The sequence below is a fragment of the Scophthalmus maximus genome, chromosome 22 (genome assembly GCF_022379125.1).
Source record: "Scophthalmus maximus strain ysfricsl-2021 chromosome 22, ASM2237912v1, whole genome shotgun sequence".
Taxonomy (NCBI): domain Eukaryota; kingdom Metazoa; phylum Chordata; class Actinopteri; order Pleuronectiformes; family Scophthalmidae; genus Scophthalmus; species Scophthalmus maximus.
In genome coordinates, this window is record NC_061536.1 from 651,644 (window position 1) to 673,377 (window position 21,734).

Here is a 21,734-nt window from a genome sequence, read left to right on the forward strand (position 1 = left end):
TCCAGCGGCCCCCAGGTAAGTTGAGTTTGAGACCCCTGGTATAAAGAGAGAACGTACACCGCTGCAACCGGGCTGCACAGGGCACTGAGAGTGGACGAAGGTTTTGGATTTTAGTCGATTATGTGCGATCCACCATGAATTTGTCTGACCGATTGTGTGCTTGGGGCTTCAACGGGGTACCAAGTTGTTGTTGTTGTTTTTATAATCTTTTTATTGTTTTTGGCAACATGGAAACAGTACAGTAATAGTTCAAATAGCATATTGAATACAGTAAACCATGCCTTTTTGTAACTCCCAACCCCCCACCCCTTCCCACCCGTCTTGGTAGCGTGACAGTACAAAGAATAAATTTTAGAATAAGGAGAGGAAAAAATAAAGAAATACATGACTAAACCAAAAAAATAGGGAAAGAAAAAAAACCACATATACCAACATGCGTAAAAAATAATATTCAAATAAATAAAAAAATGTGCATTGCATTTGCATTGACAGTGGTACATAAAGTCAGAAACAAATAACTTAAAATAATTAATAATAATTAAAAATAATTAAATTAATAATAATAATAATTAAAAATAATTAATGACACACACACACACACACACACATATATATATATAGAAGAAAATTTGAACCAAAATTTTGGCAGCAGTAATAATAGCAGGTAATATTACGATGCGGTGATCCGGTGCAGTGTCTGACGTACAGCCCTTTAGTCTGACGTACTGTGGTCTCTCCGTGAGGTAGTCCGTAATCCATGTCACCAGGAGTGGGTCCACCCTCATCTCTGTCAGCTTGAGTGGGTCCACCCTCATCTCTGTCAGCTTGATTACAAAGATTCCATCACTAATAGGGTGGCAGCATTTCGTATCACGCCTTCTTTATACTATAGCTAATTCAGATCAAGCAGGGGCTGGGTTTCAGTATTTTTCTACTATAGCTAACGTCTCAATTAGGGTTGGCTTCTAGCCGTAACTGCTACAGCTAAAACATCATAACAGGGAGTCGGGCCTCAGCAGGAGCATTTTGGCCCTCAGCCATCGCTGAAGTAGTGATTCACTTCATGCAGCTAATTCTTTCCAAACAGAGCACCGTCCGTCAGGCCTCAACAGCAGCATATCGACCCTCAGCTATCGCTGAAGCAGTAATTCACTACATGCAGCTAATTCTTTCCAAATGAAGCATCAGCCTAGCCATCACTGGCCACAGTAATTCACTACTTGCAGCTAATTCATTTCAAACAGAGCACCGGCCCTCTGCCATCAAGGGGCACAGTCGAGCATGCACAAAAAGGGTGCCGGGCCTTAGTCATACCAGCTACAGCCAAGTTATTTCACGCATGGAACTGGCCTTTCAGCCAATGAAAGTGTTAATATTAAGTAGCCACTAAAAAAATTTTTTCAGGTAGGGCAATAAGTTGTTTGTTTCTCTCTCATTTTAGCAGCTTAGAGAATCCTGGTGAATCAGTCAGGGTTTTTTTCTTCTTTCCCTGTAAGTAAACATTTTCTTTTGGGGGAGATTTGCTGATTCAGCTTATTCATTGTCTCTCCTGATTGAAATGTAGCTCTAGCATTAGTTCAGTCAGGAATTCTAAACTTGCATGCCCACTATCAGTTTCGTCATTGCTGCGATCAGCTGTTAGTCAGCTGGGCTCTTCTATCCAATAGCATTGCAACACACCTGTGTTGTATACTAAGTATCGATGATGTGAAGATGTATTGAAGAGAAGTCCGCCGACACCGTCTTGATTGTATATAAAGGTTTATTACAAAAAGACCAGCATCGATTACAAGCACTGCAGAGCTTGGAGAGTGTCCGGCCAAAATGACAACCCTCCCGACTCTTCTTGGGGGTTACCTTTATAGGTCCGTTGTTTACTTAAAAAAAAGGACATCTGGTTAAAGTTATATTATGTAAGACAAGGAATTTAAAGGGGGCCATAAGGAAAGGTGAGGGGTCACCAGAAGGCCCCTAACTTGGCATTCTAAAGAAGAGATAAACACATATGCCCTTCTCATTCCGTAGATGGACGAAAAGACACTACACCTGCCTCGTTAGTCTATCATCTTGCTGCTGTCTGTTTAAATATGGTTTCTCTCCCTTCCTTAGTCCTCTCTAGCAATATTTTATCACCTCTTATCATTCTTTTAAACCTGTAATTTATATCATTTATTCATGCACTTGTCTCTCCTGATTGAAATTATGTACTCTGAGCATGCCAATTGTGACCCACATTATTTTTGCAGTCTATGAAGAGCTTTCATAGATAAGTGACCAGTAGTGGACCAGTAGCAAAATTTATAATTGAAAAAGCCTGCAAAATCTGCATCCGCTAATATAAGACCCGCGACCCGACACATGACCAAACCAAAATATGTAGTGATACAGTGGAATTTCGAGACTGAACTGAAAAAAATATCCTTCAATTTTAAAGTGAAAACATGTATTTTAAGTTGTAAAATTAATTTTAAAAAATATGAAATACTTCTTTTCTTAAGTGTTTACCCCATCAAGTCTGTTCATATAATAACATCTTGTTTTCCAGCTGAAGTGTGCAGAATATTTGCACCATATGCTGGAAGGACTCTTCATAATCGCTGTAACACTGTAAGACGTTGGTCAAGTTTTACAAGATCATACTTCTGTTGGGACAACACTGCTCAGATGGTGGTACCAACAAAAGAAGAAAAAGAAACTCAAAGCAGCTGGTCTTGGAGAGCAAAAAATTTACTTTTTTGGTAAATTGTTAATGGGCATAATTGTTGATAGACTCTGTAATTACTGTATATACCACGTAGGATGGGCTCTTTTGACATGTTTTTGATGAACATATTTTTATTTCATCTGTAACCATTGCTTAGTAAAGATGGTTTGGAGAAGGGTAGACAAAGATTATGAATTAAAACACTCTGGATGTCATTTGGGCTGCACGGTGGTGTAATGGTTAGCACCTTCTCCTCACAGCAAGAAGGTTCTGGGTTCAAATCCCGGTTCAACCAGGGCCTTTCTGTGTGGAGTTTGCATGTTCTCCCCGTGTATGTGTGGGTTCTCTCCGGGTTCTCCGGCTTCCTCCCACACTCTAAAGACATGCAGAATGGGGGTTAGGTTCATTGGAGACTATAAATTGACCGTAGGTGTGAATGTGAGAGTGAATGATTGTCCGTATCTGTATGTGGCCCTGCGATAGGCTGGCGACCTCTCCAGGGTGTCCCCCGCATCTCGCCCAATTAGCTGGGATTGGCTCCAGCGACCCCCCGCGACCCTTAAATGGATAAAGCGGTAGACGATGAATGAATGGATGTCATTTGCTCTCAATTCTTTTTACAGGTGATGAAAACAGTGCAGAGGAGTTCAGAAGTCACATTCTGGCAGCCTATCCAAAAACTGAAGGACTCTGGGGGGTTTGAATTAAAAAAAAAGGCAGGAGCAAAAAGCTTTCTCTCTTGTGCCTTGCCCAAGCACAGGGTACACCATTAAATCAATGAGGAATCACAACAAGAGTGCCCTTATTAAAAACGTCCAATGCAAAAAGACATTGATACAACTCCTGTAAGTTTGAATATTTTTCTGATATTTTGTACACAGAAATGGACTATTCTAAAACACTGGTATTGTGCTTTGTATTTTGTCTGAGACAAACAATAACTCCTACACAATAGGTGGAACCTGAGTCAGTTTTGTCTCGGCCCAAAGAAAAATGTCTGATTTGTGCAGAGGATATCTTTTTCAGTGACTGAAGGATCATATCAAACATTGCAGGTATGCACAGGACCTTAACTGGGTTTTCCCTCAATGTGTGCATTTTAAAATGATATCAGAATCAGAATCAGGTTTATTGCCAGGAAGGATTTTACACCAACGAGGAATTTGTTATGATGTGAAAGATGCATAAACAATGAACAAACAGAAGTTATAATAATATACACTATGTTAACAACAGAGACATAAAGTGCGAGATGAGAAATGTGCAAAAAAGATGAATAAAATAGTTACAAGTAATAAAAATATTTTAAAAAATTCTGCATTGTTGTAATGCAAATATTCAAGGGCCGTGGGGGGTTTGAGTGCCAGTGTCAGTGGGGTAGGGGGTGTTAAGGATCCCAACTGCTGAGGGGAAGAAACTGTTCATGTGGCAGGAGGTTTTGGTCCTGATGGACCGCAGCCTCCTGCCAGAAGGGAGAGTGACAAAGAGTCTGTGACCGGGATGGGAGGGGTCGGCCACAATCCTACCTGCACGCCTCAGAGCCCTGGAGCTGTGCAGGTCCTGAAGGGATGGAAGGTTGCAGCTTCTCACCTTCTCACTTTCTCAGCAGAGCGAATGATACGCTGCAGTCTGCTCTTAGCCTTAGCAGTGGCAGCAGTGTACCAGATGGTGATGGAGGAGGTGAGGATGGACTCGATGATGGCAGTGTAGAAGTGCACCATCATCGTCTTTGGCGGGTTGAATTTCTTCAGTTACCACAGGAAGTACATCCTCTGTTGAGCCTTTTTTGGTAAGGGATCTGATGTTCAGATCCCATTTTAGGTCCTGGGTGATGATGGTGCCCAGGAAGCAGCAGGACTCCACAGAGTCGACTGCGGAGCCACACAGGATGACGGGGGTGGGTGGGGCTGGGTTCTTCCTGTAGTCCACAACTATCTCCCATGTCTTCAGAGCGTTAAGCTCCAGGTTGATCTGGCTGCACCAGGTCACCAGATGGCCAATCTCCCACCTGTAGGCGGACTCATCCCAGCCAGAGATGAGCCCAATGAGTGTGGTGTCGTCCGCGAACTTCAGGAGCTTGATGGACTGGTGACTGGAGGTGCAACTGTTAGTGTAGAGGAGGGGGGGGGGACCCAGAGTTGTGAAGTGGAGAGACCCAGGGTCCTGCTGATCTGGGGGTGGGGGGGTTGGTGAGATGGGAGAGGATGTCGTGGGGGATGGTGTCAGGACTGTCCCTTTGTCTCTCAAAGCGACAGTAGAACTTGTTCAATTCATTTGCAAGCTACAGGTCTTTGACGGAGTAGGGGGTTTTAGGTTTGTAATTTGTAATCTGTCTGAGCCCCTTACAGACAGAACCAGAGACGTTAGCTGAGAACTGGTGTTGGAGTTCTGTTGTTTAGCTTCTCTCAACGCCTTGCTAAAGCTGTACTGACTTCTTAAACCTGTCCCTGTCCCCACTCCTGAACGCATCCTCCTCCTGCAGCCGTAGCTGTCTGAGTTTAGCTTTGAACCATAGTTTGTCATTGTTATAACTCACCCTGGTGCGTGATGGGATACAGCAGTCTTCACAGAAGCTGATGTATGATGTCACAGCCTCTGTATACTCATCCAGACTGTTGGTGGCAATCCTGAAAGCATTCCAGTCCAAACACACCTGCAGGTTCCCCACAGCTTCACTTGTCCGCTGCTTTGATGTCCTCACCACAGGTTTGCAGAGCTTTAGTTCCTGCCTGTATGAGGGAATCAGGTGGACCATGACGTGGTCTGAGAGGCCCAGTGCAGCGTGGGGGACGGCGTGATAGGCACCACTGACAGTGGTGTAGCAGCGATCCAGAATATTGTCCTCTCAGGTAGGGCATTTAATGAACTGCTTGAATTTGGGTAGAATTTGGGCTGAGGTTACCTTTGTTAAAGTCCCCAAGCAGAATCACCAAAGAGTCCGGGTTAGTCCGCTCCACACTCAGTATCTGGTCGGCTAGCATGTGCTGCGCCTCCTGCACATTAGCATGCAGTGGGATGTGAACACCGACCAGAATGAATGACGCAAACTCAAGGGGGGAGTAGAAGGGTTTGCAGTTTCTGAATAAAATTTCCAGGTGATGTGAACAGTGCTGTAGGATCACTGTCACATCATTACACCAGCCACTGTTAGTGTAAAAACAGATATCTCCACCTTTAGTTTTGCCGGAAAGTTCTGTGTCGCGATCCACTCTGAAGAGTTGGAAGCCTGCCAGCTGCAGCGCAGAGCCTTGTACCGATCCACACAGCCATGTCTCCGTAAAACACAACACAGAAGATGAAGAAAAGTCTCTGTTTTTCCCCACCAGAAACTGAAGCTCATCCATTTTGTTGCACAGTGAGCGCACTTTGGAGAGAAATAATCCAGGTAGCGGTGTGCGATGACCGCGCTGACGGAGGCGCATGAGCGCACCAGATCATTTCCCTCTCCTCCGGCGTTTCACTGCGTGAGCGAAGGTCAGCGCACCTTTGACCAGTATGTCCAATATTTCAAGGGATGGAAGGAGACAATTGGAGAATAGGTCCGCTGGAGTGGTAGAGTTCTTCTCTATTGAAAGAGCAGCGGGTATTCTGACAAAAAGTAACGTTTACAAACACCAACACACCGTGGCTGCCGTCCGTGGCGCCTTCTTGAAAGTATATACTATTATCAGTCACTAAATGTTGTTAATGATGTCTGCAAGAGCCAAGCCTGTGTTTGATAACTTCTGTTCTTTTCTTCACCTACTGTAATATCTCTGTATTTTGCTATATTGAATAGTATAAAATGACCGTATCACACAAAAGGTGTTCATCACAGACAGTTCAGCCTGTCACAATTCACTCTGCTGATGCTCTTGTCACCGATGGGATTTTTTGAGAGTTCCTACAAACTTCGGAGCCTTTATATGTACCTGTCTTAACTGTTTTAGTGTACGTAGGGTCCATAGCTTAGATTCTTGACTTGACAACTTTTGAATCATTTAATATTAATTTGATGTTCATATGTACTGTGGTAGCAGTTACTGTTTATTTAAAAAAAATACTGTAATTATTGTAACTGTTTTGGCCAGTTGAATTATTCACATTTGGATATAAGTCAGAGTTTTCTTATGAGATCTTAACATATGGAAAGGAATGAATTGTCTTCCTTGAAGTCTTGTGTCTATTATTTTGTCTTTTACTTTGGAGTATCAGGTTCTGAATACTCATAACAATGTCTTTTAAAGGTCTGCAAGTGAGCTCAGCAGAGCATCACCTAACATTTGTCCTGCAGACACCCAAGAAGTTTGCTACACACCCAATCCAATTGAAGTGGACAGCAATCAATCAACAGATGCTGCAACATTACAGATCATCGACGTAACAGAAGATGAGGCAAAGCTGGTAACCTTTGTCACACTTTTATGGATAGGAATTTGCTTATTTTTAAAAACAAAATGATTTCCCTGAATATCCATACATTTTTAATCTACACTATCTATAATACTGCTTTAATGTTAATATGAAATTCCAAACAGTGTGACCACATTTTTTTGAAAGTGCAGCCCCTCAGAAATCAGTCAAGCTATTTAATGGTTTTCTAAAGAGTGTTTTCAAAATATAACATATTCCGTTTAATAAATAGTCCATCTTTTTATTACTCATCAGGAGTCCTTGGATGAATGGCGATCCAGCAGGATCCCGAGTACCATGAGTCTTTACTTGCAGACCAAGAAATGGTATGTCTTACAAAGTTTCTGAGGGTTTTGATAAATAACTTTTACATTTTTATAAAGTTTGCTCCACAATTGGACCACAATCCAAACTGAGGACCAACACACATTCATAATTGTTTGACCTTAACATAGCATGGCAAAAATTGATTTGATTTTAATATTCACAGCATGAACTGCAGAAGGAATTCTCTGAAATGGAGGAAAGACGCAGAAAGGTATGAGCTGCTGTAAATTATTTAAGTGTCAAATTTAGCAAAGGTAAGTGTGTGTCAAGCACTCAACTGTGAATATTTTATACTTTTCTTTGTCTTATATGATGTTAACTGAATATGAGTTTGAAACGACGTTTGAAGATGTCCCCTTGGGCTTTCAACTGTGAGATCTTTTGACATATTGTAGACAAAACTATTAATTGTTTAAGAAAGAGCGCAGTAACTAACTAGCTAACAAATAATGACGGTAAGCATTGCAGACCCAATTATTTTACTGATTACAATTCAGGTTTTTTTGTTGCTTTTATGTTTTTTTAATTTTAGGCCATACATGGGAGGTAGTTTAGAATGGCTGATGTTCTTGAGGCAGCTACTAGAATAAGGAGATTTGTTCTATCTGAATCTATTCAGGTTGGTAATTTGTTCACTATTTTATCACTGTTGTAATACTGGCTGGAAATTCTGTGCAGTGTTTGCATTTTTTGAAAATGATTGGAAAATGCAAAGATTTTCTTTGTGACCTTATGTAGATATTATTTGACTTTGTGGGAGAAGAATATGCCGATGAATATTTCAATATTCAAGGTTCCATATCAGTAACAACTCTCAAAAGCAACATGTGTGGAACACTTCTGGACAACAACATCAGTGGATCACAAACACTCTGTCCACTGGATTCAAAGTGATGATCCAGAGGTGAGAGCCAGGATTTTTAGCCATGTAACCTTTGTGTTGAGTATTTTGCAAGGCTTTAACTGCAAGAAAACCCCCCAGAGAAATTGCCAACTAAAAACAACAACTAATAACAGTGACAGAGCTAATATTGATTACAGTTTAAACTGTTTAAACAATGTTCAGCTACTTGACAATATGGTTTGCATTGACACTGAGTTGAACTTCATTTTACTCAGTTGTTCTCACTTCATAATAAAATTAATGTCTTACTATTACTGTCAGAGCTATTTAAGTAGCAAGCACTCTTTTTCATGCTGTTTGTCCCAGCACTTGATTCCGACAATCAAGTTGAATCTCCATATTCCAACAACCAGTTAACTTTCTCCCCTTTGCCATCAACTGTGTCTTCCCCTGGGCATGAAGGGTCTTTCTCTCCTGAAGGGTATGTTGTTTGGCAAATACATAGTTTTAGTCTTAAGTAACATGTCTTTTACATAAGGATTGTTTCTGATGTTATACTTTTTTTAATCAACAAATTAGAAGACTAAAGCCAACAATGCATAGATCCTCTTACAAAAATTAGATTGTGTTGTATCTATACCTCTGTGCCACAGTGCTCCATTGTTTTCCACACTATTAAAAAACATAAATGAGCTACACTTTTATATTGGCTGACATTACAAGTACGAACAAACACACGAGTGTATTTTTGCTAATTCCCACACACACTGTTGTAAATCGCCCTTTATTTTCAGCTATAATTTATTCAGGAACCTTTTTGGGCAGCCCGTGTAGCGCAGCTCCAGGTCCTGACCCTTTGTTTACCTTTTAGGAGTATGTGTATACATGTTACGCGGCGGCCGTAGCTGTCATCATTACGGGAATGCGTTCGTGAAGAGAGTTAGTGTTATGTGTTGTAGTGCATTTCGCGGATATTTCTGTGCGATATATGTTGTGTGTAACCCCTGTTATGCCCCGTTAAGTTGCTGTAACTTTATTACCGATAATTAGACGGCTGTGTTATAAATTCTGGGTTATGCTAACGCTCATTAGTGACGTGAGGCTAGCGCTCGTCAGTCAGACAGCCCGTGTCAGCTGTGTGTGTGTGTGTGTGTGTCTCCGGTGAGATGTAGTCGAATTTAAGTTACCTTATGGGCCCCTTACGTCTGCATGTTTATTTAGCCATAAGCTATTGTGCAATATTGTGTATTGTGTATTACATCTGTGTTAATATACATATTTGTATGTTTCTAATGTTTCATAGAAACCTGTAATCATCTAATTCGACATATAAACGGAGAATTTTTAATTTAGTCATTTTTGAGTAGTTTTCACAAAATTATAGTGGGTGTTTTATGAGAGTATTGTCAGCCTTATTATTTAATCCCTTTTGTTAATGTTTTTATCTCTATGCAGGACTGATCTAAGAAACATTTTGAACCGACTTGGGGAGAAGATTGATCACAATTCATGTCCCACCAGCAATCAGATCAACATATGCAGAGGCTACACTGGCAATATCCACAACATACTGACGGAGTACCATCAAGAAACTCAATTTTTATTTTAGAAGGAGAATGTGCCCCCTTAACCTTGGAGAATGTGCTGGAGTTTGCATCGGGGTCCTCCACTATACCTCCCAATGGCTTTCTCCTTCAGCACACAATTGAAATCCTTTCAGAAAAGTTGGGCAAGATTTTTCCAGAAGCAAATACAATAAAATATATGTAAAATTGTTTTAAGATTGCCAGTCCACAAAGACTTTGATTCATTCAAAGCAAAAATGTGCAATGCTCTTCTTTGGGCACCAACTTTTGGTGTAGCTTAGACAGCCACAAGTTTCATTGTGCACTCTTTTCAAGTTTAAAAAAAAATGCTGAGGTGTCTCATTTTCACAGTTTTCTTAGTGCACTGTTTAAACTGTTGAATTTAAGATTTTAATACTGTAAAAGTTTGGAATGTTTACACAAATGTTTTCAGTGTCTTTATTGCATTGTATTATGCAAATATGTAATATGGACAGGATTGAACAGACCATGCTGAATTTGGATGAACTGACCAGGAAAAAAAATTGGCCACTTGGGAGAAGTGCAACAAACTGTAAACAAAACTGTTATTTACATATTCAGTAGACACAAAGCAATAAAATTATCCAATTGTAGTGGGTGAATACATGTCCAATATTCACACTTCATTTGCTCTTTTGTTGCTCTTAATGTCCCCAAAATTATATCTGGCCTGATAACTTTGTCAGCTGTTTGTTGATTGCCAGGTATTCTAAAATGGGGTTTAGTCCTTTTCTCCTAACATGAGTTGTTCGATGCTGTGATACTGTGTAAAAAATCATATATGATCCAGCATTTCACGAGGAATGCTTACTGTCTCAATGTATGTTTGTATTATCTCTGGCAATGTTACATTGGATTTGGCAATGTCGCCATTTCTGCCACAGATAGTTCAAGGAGCAGCTCCACCAAAGGAATGTGAACTTCATCTGTCGCAGGTCTCTGAAGCCCTATCCTGTCAATGCTGCATTTGTCATCTGCCTGGAATTAGTTGTGAAAGTGTGTATTAGGTTTAAAATAATAAATTTGTATTCCTGTTAATGTCACATATTTTGAAAAAAATGTAAAGTCACTACATCAATATAAAAAAATACAAAAAAAGTACAAAAGTTTGTCCTGTTCCCATCTCTTGGTTTGCTCAACCACAGCTGCAGAGGGGTTTGGCTGATCTCTAAGGAGTGGTTGTTCCATGCCTTTTTGGAATTGTTGCAGATGTGACTGGATTTGTGTTATGTACAATCTATGCAAAGCATAGAGATCTGTTTCCTTGTCTGGAAACATCTGGAGTCAGTGTTAAGAGACAGAAGCATTTCAATAATAAGTATTCCAAATTCCAAAGATTTTAAAATATGATGTACTTTTAATTGTACTTTTATGTGTAATTTATGTCGTGAGGGCATCATGGCAGCCCTCCTCTCGCCTCTTGTGTCATTGTTTGTTTTCCCCTGTGTGTATCTTGCATGTTTCTCCCCTGCTCTGTGTCTGTCTGTGTTGGTGGGCATGGCTTCTCCCTACAGGTGGAGATCATCACTAATCATTCCCTACAGTATAAGAAGATCGCCAGATCGTTCAGTCAGCAAGAGCGGTACCTTTGTTGTGATCCTGGCTCTCGTTATCTCTGTGATACCTCCCGTGTCCTTAGCTTGTGTAGCTAACCATTCCTTGTGCTCTTGTGTTGTAGTTTACCCTCGTTGCTTGCTTCAGCCATTCCGCCTGCCTGCTTGCCTTCTTGCTTATCGCCTGCCTGCACTGTTTGGATTTGTTTGTTCCCTCGCAGGACGCCAGCTCCACGTAGAGGAAAGCCACGTATCGGATTGGGACTCCGAATCCCTCTGAACGCTCTGGAGAGCTCACCACCACCCACCTCTCACCACTGGGACCCCGGACACGCCACCCCCCGTGCACCTTGCACTGTACATAATATTGAACATTAAATCGCGTTATTGTTGATTCTGTGTGTTGTCTTGCTTTTGGGTCCAGTTCCACTGTGTATCGTTCATGACAATTTATGTACTTAACAAGTAAAAATATGCAAAGAGAATGCAATAATATAATGCAATTAGTTTAAAAAAACAATAATATATACCTTATCTAAAAACGTCCAATATGTGATGGTGCAAAAAGTGCAGTGTAAACAGGAAGTGTAAAGTGGTAAACAGGAGATGTTTCAGTGCATTAGGAAAATATGGGGGAGGAGCTTGGGAGGGTGGATAAAATAAACTGGCTTGTTTGCCGTGTTTAGTCCTCAGCAGCTATGGCATGGTGGTGTGTGAATGTGTGACATATGATCTGACACTGTTAACAGAAACATGATTTGGTAAAGGGAAGAAAAATACATTTTGGTTTGGGTTCAAATTACTACTTTTTTTAAGGAAACTATATTGTTGCTGCTAATCCAAACCAACTTTAACAGTTGGTAGAAAACAAAAATAGTGTTCAAGACAACGTCAATTTGTTCCTCTACTTCGAACTGAATAAATATTCTATAACCCGATTTCTTTATTACTTGAATGTAAACATTTTATGAATTTGTTGAAAATAAAACATAATGGTTATCTTTGGAGGACAGTAAATGAAACAATACAATAAATACAATAAAAGCGCATTGCCTTTTTTCATTACGGGCAAATGTTGTAACTGTTGAAGAATCAAATATATAGAAAGCTTGAGAAAGACATTGTTTTCCCATGAGCTGCTGAAATCAGTGCTTAACATTTAAACATATTTAACGGGTAGAGTTTTTTCTGACAGCTAGTGTGCATTAGTTGTTTAATGCAGATTATTTAAAAAGTAACGAGTGAAAAGAGCTAAAACCACATAAAGGATGGCAGAAAAAACAAGATTTTGTCCAGTAAGTGATTTATAAAGGAATCTCATTAGCATTGGATTAAAGCCCACCTGAGTGAAATGTTCATACAGTAGTTCATGCTTGGATGAACAGCAGTTTATGGAGAATACAAAGAGGTGAAACACCCCCGTTTCTCACATTTGAGTGGTTTCAACAGCCGCTGATAAACTGTCTTCTTCATGTCAACAGCAACAGCAGGGCAAAGAGGGGCGGAGCAAATCAATGCGGCACGCTCAGCTCTTACAGCGAAGCAACAGCGGAAAACACTAAGTTACGCATATTTTATGTTATTATGAGAAGTGTAAAAATAATTTCAGTTCATTATAAAACTGTGGCAGCACAAATTAGATTGTGGCAAGCCTTCAAAAGACAGCATATTTTTTTTAGGCTTTGTTGACAGTGGCACTGGCTAATATACTTCAAAATATACTGATCTTAAATTATTTTTGGACAGTGTAACCCCCTTTGATGGTTTTAATATTTGCTCATAACTTGGCCTGTGAAATCACACAAAAAACGCCCAGATTTTCAGGCAGAGTGACGCATGTGGTCTTTTTAAAGACCGCAGACCTCTAGTGGTCATTATGTACATGGCCGCTACAGGCCAGCGGTAGGCGTGGTAAGTCCAGCAAGTTTGTGTATTTCAATAGATTTCCTTAGTGATTTTCCTTACAACAAACGTTACGGCAAAAACAGTGGTCTATTATATAAATGCATACGTCCTGCCCTAGCAATAACAGCCAGTCTTGAACTAATCCGAGTGTCATTCTCTCAAGTCACATTGCACAAAAAGCTCCACTCAAGGCCCCAAACACCCTTCACATTTCTGAGGAAAATGGCCTGTGTGTTATCTTCTTCTACTTCACCCCTCAATAACGTTTCAAAAATACTGACAATTGTCCCACATTGTTTTTTAAACTGTGCTAGAAATACATTTAAAACGAGGGGCTCTCCAAAGCACATTTCCTGGTTTTATTCAATGCTATCAAATTTTCCGGCCTTCACTTACTCCTCTGAAGCAGAGCTTTCCAGGATGGCTGTCTGTTGGCCAAAAGAGCAGACTACTCATTTAAGTCCAGCCAGCACTTGCATTTCCATATTTTCTCAAATAGTGTCGAGGGCCTTTATTGACCTCAACTGTAACAAGCCTTTATTGAGGCAGGCTTGTATTAGAGAAACACCTAACTATTTAATTTCCTCTGTTTGATAAGTATAGTTGGTTAATACTAAGCCTTGTTTTGATCTGCTCCCGTTGGCTTTGATTCTCTTTCCTCTTCTCTCATGGTGGGGCTTAACATGCAGTGCATGCTCCTACACACACACACACACACACACACACACACACACACACACACACACACACACACACACACACGGCTTGAACAGAGTAAACACAACAGTAGAGACACAGTGATCCAGGTGCTTTTTCAGTTTTTCCCTTACCTTTATTGTGTTAAATAGTTTTTTTTTGTGTACGTAATAGATCTGTCCAGAGAAAGCCCAACGTTTGCGGCAAAGGGAGCTCCTCTCCCCGACAGAAAACACTGCTCCTGATGCTCCTGATCGTTCTGTCAGTAGTCCAGCTGATACTTGAATTAAGTCGTGCATAAAGCATTTCTAGCGGCTATTCTGACACTCCCACAAAGACGAGTAAAGCAAGAATGAGGCCCATTCTCAATGTCCCCCCTAACCCCTAAGCCCTGAACCCTCACAGACTTAAGTGACGTCACCTGGTAAGTTATTGAGTGGGAGAGTCTGCTAGGGCCTGAAATATATAACTAGGAATGGGACAGCACCTTAACTTCACCATGCAAAAACTAGTGGCTGACTATGTTGCCTACATTTTCATATTAAACAGCAATTGGTTGTCGTATTAGTGACGTAACAAATTCAGTTTTCCCAGTATTTGTTTGGATTTGAAATTTCAGAGAGGTGCACAGACATCTCCTCCTCCAGGAGAGGAATGTGAAAACACCTCTATAGTGACAAAATTTACTCAGGTACAAGTCCCTATAGCCAATGTCAGATATTTTAGATGGCAGAAACAGAAGAAAATCACTTTTTTGACTGGAGGGGGACTTTAGACATGAAAAAAGTTCAAGATTAATAAAGAAAGATGAAATGGTAAATAAACAAATAGATTAAAATAATGGGGGAGTTTGTATAAAAGGTCATATAAAACATTAGTACAACTTAAATTCATTTAGGAAAATAATAAACTTACTAATTTTGTAATCTATACTTGTGGATGAAGAATTTTGCTAGACATAAAATCCCATTACAACAGAGTTCTTCATTTTTGTTTTTCAATATCAAACCAAATGTTTTAGCATCTCTACAAGGGGAGCCTGGAATTTTTTTTTGTCTTATCCACTTATTACCATCATGTGAAAATGCATTTACAGGGCTCCAGAGTGTGACCAAAATTCTGTGCAGTGCGACTCAAAAATGTCTTTGGTCGCACCATTGCGCCTGACATTTAGCTGGTCTGCCTGTGTGTGTAGCGTTATGTTTTTTTCCCCACCTGCATACAGCGAAGAAGAATATCACGGTCTGAGCCAATCAGAGGCAGATATAGGGGGGGGCCTTCGTCTCTGATAGTTAGCAATGGGCAGGGCCCGTTTTAATACCGATAAGGTCCTATCGCTAGCTGCTAACGTTGGCGTTGCTGAGCAGCAATGTACTGAGTACAGTACGAGAAACATAACATTTGTCCATTCTACTCCTCTTTGCTTCGAGTGAGAAATTATAATAAAATTTCACACTGCATATTATATCGCCGAAGAAGAGCTACCATTTGCAAAATTTAGATCCCAAATCGTCCTCATGAAAAGAACCTTTATTCCTGTTTGCAGTCATTTACACAATGTTTTAAGAGATTACCAATGTATATGGGAACTGCCAAGAAAGGTTATTGTCATGGAATTTTGTCTATCCTCCCCTGAGAAACTGTTAAGACAAGTCTTCTCAGGCACCAAGCAAGGTAAACCTGTCTGTAGCAAGCCACAACAATCATCGTGCAGCTGAAGTCTCTCTCGAGGTGTCATAGTCGCGGGGAGATGACGACATTACCCTAAGCTAAATACACTACAGAGACCGGGAACAGGCAGATTGTCTTGGGGCGCCATACACTGACCACATTATTGATCTGTTTAAACAAACCACAAATCTCCTTGATATATATTGAGCTCTTATAATAAATACTTCTGCTTAAAACATCCATGGTTTCCGTCTCCCTGAATCAGCATCCACTCCATCAATTATTCCTTAGTAACTCAAATTAAAAAGTTACGCTCTCTGGTGAGACCAATGTAATGAAGTTAGTCTGGAGCCCTGATTTATTAAATTACATGAGGGCACTGAAGAAAGTAAAATTTGGAAAATAAAAAGTCCTTAACGCACAAACTCAATCTCTTACCAGGTGACATCACTTAATTCAATTCAATTTTATTTGTATAGCGCCATATTACAACATACATTGTCTCAAGGCACTTTACATAGTGAGGTCAGTATTACAATATTACAGGGAAAACCCAACAAATCCCACAATCAGCAAGCACTTGGCAACTGTGGAGAGAAAAAACTCTCTTTTAACAGGAAGAAATCTCTGATAGAACCGGACTCAGTTGTGGGCTGTCATCTGTCTCGACCAGTTGGGGTGAGGAGAAAAATGGAGAAGAGAGGAGAGGTGGGAAGAAAGAGGGTGATAGGAGAGAACATAGGACAGAAGAGAGGGAGAGGACAGTTGTACAACCGGTGCTTTAACCTCTACCAGACTGATACTTATAATTACAAAAATTATGCAATTATGTTGTCGTTATTATTAGTGATAATAATAATAATAATAATAATAATAATAATAATAATAATAATAATAATAATAATAATAATAATAATAATAATAATAATGATGATGGGTTTGAGTCCTGCAGCTCTGGGGTCAGGGATACACTTGGAGAGAGAGAAAACAGATTTACATATGTAATGTCCGTCATTATTATTATTATCTGTCATTATTATTATTATTAATACTATTATTATTATTATTATTAATAACATAATTATATTTATAAGTGTCAGTTTTCACTAATTATAAGTATCAATCTGGTAGAAATTAAGCAACTGTTATACGACCGCTCTATCCCCCGATATGTTTACAGTATATGTCACTAACCCTGTTTGTGTTTTCTATCTCTCCTAGTGTATCTCTGACCCCAGAGCTGCAGGACCCAAACCCGTCATTATTATTGTTAATATTATTATTATTATTAATAATAATAATAATAATATCATCACTAATGTTGTGCACGAGCACCATGGGTATAGGACAACTTCGGCCTACATGTTATCTCAGAAGCCTGACCGCATGGTCTTCTGAAGAAAGGGAACGCCAAGACCCCTGGACCCCCGCGGCGAACTGCAGAGACCCCGCATCTCCCACCTGAGGGCATGGTTTGGACATAGCCCAACTCGCATCCCTCATTGGCAGAGACCCGCACGGCACCGCGAGGGGTCGCACGACGTCACAGACTCTATAAAACATTGCGATGCCCACCGATCATCGCTCTCCAGGAAAGAAACCCACTTTGATCAGGTGGGTTCCTCTGACCTACAAAGGAGGCAACCACTTCTAAATCTAGACTTCATCCACTGCGACGATCACTCTAGAACCCAGAAGAAGTGACCGTGCACGCAGCTGAACCAGGCCCCAGGATTCCCGACTTCGCCGGACGAATCGGAATCCGCTTTTTTTTTTTTGTTCTTTGTGCGCGTTTGGAAACGCACACCGCGCTGGTACCGAGACAAGATCTGCCGAGACGGAACACTCTGTCTATTGATTCCTGCAGAAGGAAAGATCTGAACCCACAGTCTTTCAACCGAGTCGACCGCTGGTCCGATCCGAACCCCGGAGGACCGCGCACCCCGCCGCCAGTCGCTAGGAAGCGCCGTGGCTCCCGCCTTGCGCATCGCCGGATCCGAGGACGGACCACACACGCTTGTTCCCCCGCAAGGAGTACAGTAAGATGCTTTAGCTCTGGGCAGAACGTAGATTATTTGTGTGTTTCAGTAAGTTAACTTTCTGTGTATTGTTGTGAAGTTTGTACCGGACCTCCGTGTCCCGTTTATTGCTGCTATAATAACCGCGTTATTATCAGTGTTGCTTGACTGTGATTTGTGTCCGACCACGTCGGACTATTGTGTGTTGCTCTGCCATCGTGTCTGAACTCAGCACGCTTCGTCTGTTTAAAGACCAGAGACGCGCCGACTCACCAGCTGAGCCGCTGCGCCCCTGCGTCCCAGACCAGGTGCTGGACCTCAGTCATCATAGCACGAGCCTTACTGCTGCTTTGATCGCTTTCCCTTTGCTTTCCTACTAACAAACATTTACACACACTCGCGGGTGCTGGAGAGATTCTAGTCTGAAGTTAACTTCGTCCCGATCTCTCCTTTGTTAGAGTCACATGTTTAAAGGTAGCTGCCGTTTAACTTGAGGTCTCACGCCCCACCTTTCTCTGGCGCCACGTGACTTCCCAGGTCACGTCCGCCATCTTGTTCCTCCTCCCCCTTTCACGGGCACGCGCCTGTGCACACACTCGCTCACACACGCGCACACACACACACACACACACACACGCTCGCACACACACACACACACACACACACACTTGCTTGTTGTTGTCTTTTCATATGATGAGCATATGATATATGATTGGTAGCTTAGCTTATAAAAGACATTTATTGATAAAAAGTAGTATTGATTGTAAATTGATATTGCTACAGTTAATAAATACTGTTATACTTTAAAGAGAAGTTGTTTTGTGTTATTTGCATGTACATTGTGATAGTAGCTTGTTGACAGAGTCAGTGCTCGAATTCACACCTTCAGTTCACTCCATAAATGCTCATATCTACCAGATATGGACATTTTGAGTGAACACCTTTAATTCTTGAGACTGAATTAACGATTTGGTTATTGGTCCCGGTTTCCGGGTGGTGCCCCGTTGCTATTAACATTGATTAATAAGCTCTATTGATTTTCATAATTCATAATTATCTTTGATAATTATAAATTATTGCTAATAACCAAATTAACCCATGCACAACACTAACAATAACAAGAACATAATTGTATTTTTTAATTATAAGTATCAGTCTGGTAGAGATTAAAGCGGCGGTTGTACAACTGTCTTCTCTCTCTTCTCTCCTACTGTCTCTCCACCCACCCTCTTTCTGCCCACTTCTCCTCTCTTCCCCATTTCTCTCCTCAGCCCAACCGGTCGAGACAGATGACCTCCCACAACTAAGTCCGGTTCTGTCAGAGATTTCTTCCTGTTAAAAGGGAGGTTTTTTCTCTCCACCATCACCAAGTGCTTTGCTCATTGTGGGATTTGTTGGGTTTTCCCTCTCATACTGTAATATTGACCTCACTATGTAAAGTGCCTTGAGACAATATATGTTGTGATATGGCACTATACAAATAAAATGTAATTGAATTGAATTAATGTTAATACATGGGGGCAGAGAGAGAGAGAGAGAGAGAGAGAAAGAGGTTGAAGGAGGGAGAAGGAGAGAGAGGGAAAGAGATGCTCATGATATAAGTTTCCCCCAGCAGTCTAGGCCTATAGCAGCATAATAAAGAAATGGCTTAGTAAACACCTGAGCAGCTCTAAATATAAGCTTTATCAAAGAGGAAGGTTTTAAGTTTAACTTTAAATGTAGAGAAGGTGTCTGCCTCCATGACACAAACTGGTAGCTGGTTCCAGAGGAGAGGAGCCTGGTGGCTGAAGGCTATAACTCCCATTCTACTTTTACAGAGTCTGGGAACCACAAGTAGTCCTGCGTTTACAGAGACAAGTGATCTATTGGGATAATATGAAACTATGAGTTCTGTAAGATATGATTGAGTTTGATTATTAAGGGCTTTGTAGGTTAGGAGCAGGATTTTAAATTCTATTCTGAATTTTACAGGACGCCAATGCAGAGATGCTAACACTGGAGAAATATGATCTCTTTTTCTAGTTCCTGTCAGAACTCGTGCTGCTGCATTTTGGATTAACTGGAGGCTTTTCACAGACTTATTGAGGCATCCTAACAGTAATGAATTACTGTAGTCCAGTCTAGAAGTGACAAATGCATGGACTAGTTTTTCAGCATCTATTTAAGATAGGATGTATCTAATGTTCTTGATATTGCGCAGGTGAAAGAAGACTGTCCTAGAGACTTGTTTTTTGTGTGAGTCAAAGGACATGTCCTGGTCAAAGGTAACTCCAAGGTTTCTAACAGTAGAGCTGGAGGCCAAGGTTATACCATCCAAGGTAACTACAGTATATGATCAGATTATTCTCTGAGGTGTTTAGGGCCGAGTAAAATGACCTCAGTTTTTTTTTAATTTAGAAGTAAAATATCATAAGTCATCCAGGCCTTTATGTCTTTAAGACAGTCCTGAAGTTTGTCTAACTGATTAGTTTAATCTGGCTTTAAAGATAAAGACAGCTGGGTATCATTATCAGCATAGCAATGGAAATTGATGTGGTGTTTTCTTATAATATTGCCTAAAGGAAGCATATATAAAGTGAAAAGTATCGGTCCCAGCACAGAACCTTGTGGAACTCCATGACTCACTTTTGTATGAAGGGAAGATTTGTTTTTAATGTTAACAAACTGAAATCTATCAGATAAGTAGGATTTAAACCATTCTAGTGCTATTCCTTTTATCCCAATTTTTTTTCTAGTCTCTGTAACATAATCTTGTGATCAATGGTATCAAATGCAGCACTCGTACACTCAAAGGTCGTTGGTAACCTTCAGCAGTGCTGTTTCTGTACTATGATTTTTTCTAAACCCCGACTGAAAGTCTTCAAGCAGACTATTCCTGTGTAAATAGTCACATAAGTGGTTAGCAACAGATTTTTTAAAAATTTAACAGATAAAAGGGAGGTTTGATATGGGTCTATAGTTAGCTAATATATCTGGGTCTAGAGTTTGTTTTTTTGAGCAGAGGTTTAACTACTGCCACCTTAAAGGCCCTTGGTACGTAGTCTGTTAATAGACATAAATTGATCTGATCTAATTTGGAACTATTGATTAAAGGTAATACATCCTTAAATAGCCTTGATAGAATAGGATCTAAAAGACACGTTGATGGCTTGGATGAAGTGGCCAGTCATCTCAGCCAGATCTATAGGGGAAAAGCAATCTAAATATAAATGAAGCGATACTGTTGGTTCTGAGGCTACTGTACTGGACAGTGTGTCTGTGCTATTAGTGGGAAGAAGCTGATTATTTTTTTTTAATGGGAATAATCTTATTAGTATTGTAGCTCATGAAATCATTGCTACTAAGAGTTGGAGGAATAGACTGTTCAGTAGAGCTTTTACTCTCTGTCAGCCTGTCTACAGTGCTGAAGAGGAACCTGGGGTTATTTTCATTTTCCTCTATTAGTGAAGAATAATATGTGATTCCTGCATTTCAAAGGCTTTTCTTAAATGTAATTAAACTATTTTTCCAGTCTAGGTGAGAATCATCTTGATTATTGGAATACCACTTCCTTTCTAACCTACGTGACCTATGTTTTAAAGCATGTGTTTGTGCATTAAACCATGGAGTTATCCTCCTCTGTTTGACTGTCTTCTTTTTCAGAGGGGCGACAATGTCGACTGTGTAATGTAGTGAGGCTGCTGTTCTATCAACAACATCATCAATTTGAGTGGGAGTAAAGTTTTGATAGCTATCCTGCACTGTATCGACACATGGCAGTGGAGTAAATAATGATGGAATTTTTGCCTTGAATTTACTTACAGAGTTTTCTGATAGACACCTCAAGAATTTTGAGGAAATACTATAAGATTTTCAATTTCTATTCCATATGTCAGAACGAGGTCAAGGGTGTGACTAAATCAATGAGTGGGTTTGTTTACATGTTGAATAAAACCAATTGTGTCTATTAGCGAATTCTGAGTAAAGGCCTGGTGGTCAATATAAAATGACTACAACAACTGTTTTTTGTTTTTTTTA

The 21,734-nt window shown here is 40.4% G+C and overlaps 1 long non-coding RNA gene across 1 annotated transcript; it reads left to right on the forward strand.

Annotated features, from left to right (window-relative positions):
* Positions 1-6,827: 6,827 nt before the first annotated feature.
* LOC118292095 lies at positions 6,828-10,938 on the forward strand. Its single transcript, XR_004786830.1, has 4 exons — positions 6,828-7,087; positions 7,352-7,422; positions 7,587-7,634; positions 9,723-10,938. It is a non-coding gene; the product is annotated as an uncharacterized LOC118292095 (long non-coding RNA).
* The last annotated feature ends 10,796 nt before the right edge of the window (positions 10,939-21,734 follow it).